The sequence below is a fragment of the Hibiscus syriacus genome, unplaced genomic scaffold, assembly GCF_006381635.1.
Source record: "Hibiscus syriacus cultivar Baekdansim isolate YM2019G1 unplaced genomic scaffold, ASM638163v2 tig00110429_pilon, whole genome shotgun sequence".
Lineage (NCBI taxonomy): Eukaryota > Viridiplantae > Streptophyta > Magnoliopsida > Malvales > Malvaceae > Hibiscus > Hibiscus syriacus.
Window position 1 is genome coordinate 7,344,487 of NW_024062733.1, and position 6,000 is coordinate 7,350,486.

Consider the following 6,000-nt stretch of genomic DNA (forward strand, 5'->3'; position numbering starts at 1 on the left):
AATTGCTACAATTTTGAAAATAGTGGTTATTTTGAATCACATACCTTAGTTACGTGGTCATTCATGTAATTTGCCATTATATTTAATATATATCATATATTATAAATATAAATTGTTCTAATAAAAAATGATTAAATATATCAAAATTAAACGATTCGAATCAATTATTTGAAAGTCATTTTTCAATTTTTTTTGATTAAATCGAGGGGTGAATTTAAACTTTCCTTTAAGGAGAGTTAATATTAAACTGTAAACATTGTGGTGCATGTCTGTCCATTAATAAGTATAACATATGATATGTCACAAGTCCTCAAATTTTTGGGACTTCATATTTTGAAAATTTTATTAACCTAAAAAATTATTTTCCCTATTGTATGTACCATTGAAAAAAACTTAATTTTATATTTTTGAATTTTTTTATTCTATAAGAAACAACCGTAATATTAATAAATTTTGGTATTTTACAATTTTAACTTAGGGTAAACTATATTATTGACCACATAACTATTTAGCCCTTTTATTTTTGTCGTCGATCTTTCAAAATTTTGTCAATCAGACCACTTAAATATTTAATTGTATTCAATCAAGTCACTTGCCGTTAATATCTAACGAAAATGCTGAAATGTCGGTTAAAAATATGTATAATTATACATTTAGTCCTCGATATTTATATATTTTATCAATTCGATCCTAAATTAATTTAATTCAATAATTTAAATTTATTAATTTATATATTTACCTTCCAACCAGATAGTGTTAAGGAAAATCAAATTGCATAAAAACAAAGGAGTAAAGTAGATTAGAACCTGGGGCAATAGAATAAATAACCATGCGTCTTACCATTGGACCATGTTCCACGTTTGTGCTTTGTTTACACAATGATGTATATGTTAGTTATTGCCATGAAAAAAAAATGTGCCCACAGTGAGAATTGAACTTAGGCCATATGAAAAACATTAAATGTAATCCCCTCAACTCATATCCTACCTATATACGAATCCGATGTGTCACATTGACTTTTCAAATCTTTAACTCTTGAAAATTGGTTGAAGATTTAATCTTTTATTTGTATTAAAGTGGTGAAACCCTTTAATTACAGTAAATATTGAAAACTCACACTCACATTGGAATAAAATACTTAATAATTTACATAAATACTGTAACACCCCAATTTAGGGGCTAAAATTAAGAAATTATAAAGTGGTGGATTTAATTTGGTATTTTGAAAGAAACAGTGGGTTAAATTGCAAAATTTTAAAGTTGGCAGATCGCTTTAAGAAGTGTAAGAAATTCAATGGCTAAACCCATGATTTACCCATTTTATTTTGGAGAGAATTATAAATCTCTCCCCCATATGTTTTTTGGAGAAATTTTTCCAGATTTTCCTCTTCATCAACCCCTCTTTGAACTCCGATCTACTCGCCGTCCGACCTCCGATCGACGAGCCGAAACCACCATCGTGTTCATTGTCGAGCGAGGAACAAAACCCATCAAACCTTTCGTCATGAATCGTCGCCATTCGTCGTTAATTTCAGTCGGAAGTATCGTCGGTAATAACCCGATTTTAGTTGGTTTTTCATCGATTCACGACGATCGGGTCATCCGTTTACGACACCTCCTGTACCATCGTGTTCCTTGTGCCGTTCCGAGTACACTGGTGTCCTCCCTTTTCTCCGGCGGCGGCGGCGCGTGTGGAGGTGAAGTGGTCAAAGTTTTCGATTCGTTGAAATCGAGCTCTCCGCCGTTCAAAAATTTGAACTGAGCTTTGTAAGTATCTCGAAATCGCTTAAAATAATTTTTAGGAATTTTTCCAGGAATTTAGCACTGTTCACGCACACCCCACGCGCCGCCACTGCGCGTGGGGAAGAATAAAATGGCTGGTTTGACCGGTTATAACCCGACCCGACCCGTTGACCCGACCCGACCCGTTGACCCGACCAGTTGACCTGTTGACCGTTGACCGACGTTGACCAAAACTTTGATGGGCTTTGACCGGGCATTAAACGACCTTTGATTTTGATCGAGTATACCTATCCTGACATTTTTCGACGTTCCAAATCCGATTCCGCAATCCGTTTTTCGAAATTCGGACCCGAAGGCCTCAAAATTACCGGTCAAACCCATTGACTTTGATTTTGACCGAAAATTCCAAATTTTTAAAAAGTCATATTTTATACTTTCGACGTCCTGAATCCAAATCAGAAGTCCGTTTCACCAAATTTGAACCCGGTAAGCTGTCTTTCACTGATTTATCACCTGATTCGATCCGTTTATCGCAATTAAGCTCCGTTTCTGATATAATTTATGTTGATATGTATCTGAGGAATTATTGGAAGTTGAATTGAAGATCAAAGGCGTTCGAATGGAATTTTTATGGTCGGTCAATATTGCACGGAAATCGAGGTAATACTTTACTACCTCTTTATACTTTATGGAACATGTGAATATTGGTAAATGCATGATTAAGATAATGTTGGTCTCATTTGTGTAGTTAATTAGTTTCTACACTTGATCTGAATACGGTAAAAGGGTTCAGTAATTGATTATGGTTCAGATGATTTTTATAAGAAAATGAGGGATTGTTAGAATTAAATTACAAGTTCTGTGCTTAGTGATAAATTAATCAACATGGATTTGTAACTTATAGTTTATTTCATCAAAGGTTAAATGTTAAAGGTATTTGGATGGGAAATTATGATAATACTCTGGTAGGGTAAAATTACGAAAATACCCTTAAGTTGTAAGATGTCAAGAATTATCCCTGGAAGTGGATTAATAAATCTGAAAAGATATATTGATCTGATAAAAATATTGATGTGCATAAGAAATGTTAGTTTTACTTGGAAATTATGGATAACCGGTTTTTAACCCCAAGAGGATTTATGGAAGATACTAGAAGTCTATTAAGGAATCATTTCAAGATCAGAGAAGGTTCGAGAAAACAATTAATTATAGGATCTTAAAATTATATTATTTTTGTTAAGAGTTAATATCGAAATTATCTGGTTAAGAAATTATGAAAATGCCATTGAGAGGTAAAATAGTCCGAGTTGACCCTGAATGAGAAAGTACTTTGAGGATTCGTACTTAAATCGATTAAGTATGGATTTAATTGAGGGTGCTCTTTATCAGAATTGTTCGAACGGACTGGAATAGATGATAAATTGGAATTAATAATAAGCCGGATTGAGGAAAAAGGTTGAAATACCGTGGATCTATAAATAACCAACCCTGTAATGGAAATAACCAAGAATCACCAAGCTCAGGAATGATGGGATATCCTTGAGCTCTATTATGATTGAATAAACTGAAAACCAAATGACCAAAATACCCTTATGTCTTATATTAAGTAAATGCCTTGGATTAATTAAGGAATCCAAGTAAGCATATGTATTGGACTACCTTTAAAGGTAATGGAAAACAGTTTAAGTAAGTAGATACCCTAAAGCTATGTCAATACCTGAATGGCATAGATATTATTGGAACATGTATTCGTCTTCTTAAGTTTGGCTCGATGATAAATTTTGGAAGTATTCAGCTCAACTCAGCTCTAGATCGTATTCAATACTAAGAATTGGACATTTGTTCGACAAATCAACCACAAAGACCAAATTGAATGGAATGAAAGTACAACATGTATCTGAAATTCAGGAACGTTTGAATTACTCTGGAAAATCCTGAAGTAACTGGAATAGACATGACTGCTAAATGAACTAGGTAACCTCAATGACTGAGGATTTAATAAGTTATTTGGATAAGTCTTGAAACTCTGATGAGTTTACGTAGTGTACAATTACAATGGGTTATGAACAAATTAATCAAGTACGTCAGCATTTCATGATATTGTAGAAGCGTGGAAATGAAATAAAGACATTGGAAGATTTATTCAGCGATGATTCCGAAAATGGTCTACGGACAAGAATTTGTGGTATTAAAGAGTAAATACCCTAGTAGAAAAATGAATTGACCAGTCGACATAGATTGTTAAGGTTCTGAATCTTTGTTCTCAAGTTGTTCGATTATCCGATCAATTGACATGGATGTAAAGGATTCTGAATACCCTTCTGATTACGTACAGCTTCTAAAAACTGTTCGAATAAGATAATATCCTGATAATTCACATTCTGAATAACTGATGATTCTGTCAGTTAATGAACTCTTCCAATAGTGATTCTAAATTCCAATATTCTATCGACATACTGAAGAATTGTGTTTCTCTGCCTGATACAGTACCTCTAAATAATACCTGTAAACTCTGGTGTGTTCCCTAATTATATAAATATTTTATCTAATTTTTGGATTGAATTCTGTTCTGATACATTACCTGAATTCTGTTCTGATTCTGATCTGGATTCTGTTCTGATATCTGATATGAATTCTGTTTTGATTTCTGATATCTCCGTTTACCGACGGAGAAATGTTTTATCTGGGGGGTTTATTGTTGGAGGAAGATTATCTGCAGACTTCTTGGCTGTGTGCTCATGGCCTTACTGGTTGTGCGGGGTGTATGGTTCCGGGGAACCTACACAAACAGATTGTGAAAGAATGGGGGTGTATATATATATACTTTAAAAAAAATATGTATCTTTTTACTGGTTTTATGGGAACACACTAGATAACCTATTCTGATCTCCTGAACTCAGTCATCCGAAATATTTCTCTGAACTGAAAGCTCATTGTCCGTTACCACCTGAAATATCAGTAGGATCTCTGCTCAGCATAAAAATCTGTGAATGTTCGAAAATAATAAGGATATGTATGTTTATCTGTATCTGCACGTTCTTTAGCATCATCTGGTAGTTTTGTATTACTGAGCTTTTCGAAGCTCACTCTATTACTCATCTTTTCAGGTTAAAAGAATTGTACTAGTGCATCTATCGACTTTAGTAAGGGGAGTTCTTTCGGCGTTGTTGCAGAGTATGATACATGTGATTATGGGGCATGTAATTGTATTTTGATTTATATACGAGTCTGGAAATCTGTTTTATTTTTAAATAGTGATAACTGATTTTATAAGTTACACATTTCAATAAAAGTTTTAATTTTTCGCTATTTTTACAGTGGGTCGCTCCGGTGTCCCTAATGTGACTTCCCAGATCGGATCGAATCCTCCACATCGGTCTGGGGGTTACATTTAGTGGTATCAGAGCTATGGTTTGAGTCAAAAATTTTCAAGATAGACCGGCCGGTCGAATGTCAAAATATGCCTGATCAGTACATGCTCCTAGACTGCAATCGTACCTCTCTAAGCCGGAACTCCAGGGCTAAGACCCTATCTATAGCGAGTAATCCAAAATTTCTATCAGTTAAAGCTATACTTGTACAAAAAGGTATACCGGTAACATCTGTCTAAATACTTTGAAATACCTCACGAGCCATGTGAGTTAATTATCTGAGAAATGCTGACCCGATTCCAGAAATGAAATTGGGATATGCTGCTGCTCTATGAGCCTATTCATGTAACCAAGGCTGAATTGAATTCACAAGGATAAAGTTGTTTTCATTATTTACTTGGAATGAGGAAAAGTTCTGATAAGAATGTATACTCAACTGGTTAAGGATAAGTGGAGGAATCGTACTTTTGTAAAAGTTATTGAAAGATTTGAAAGAACTGATGGAAGTTTCATTTATGAAATTATGTGATATGAATGAATTTCGAGGACGAAGTTCTTTTTAAGGAGGGGAGAATTGTAACACCCTAATTTAGGGGCTAAAATTAAGAAATTATAAAGTGGTGGATTTAATTTGGTATTTTGAAAGAAACAGTGGGTTAAATTGCAAAATTTTAAAGTTGGCAGATCGCTTTAAGAAGTATAAGAAATTCAGTGGCTAAACCCATGATTTATCCATTTTTATTTTGGAGAGAATTATAAATCTTTCCCCCCGTATGTTTTCTGGAGAAATTTTTCCAGATTTTCCTCTTCATCAACCCCTCTTTAAACTCCGATCTACTCGTCGTCCGACCTCCGATCGACGAGCTAAAACCATCATCGTGTTCGT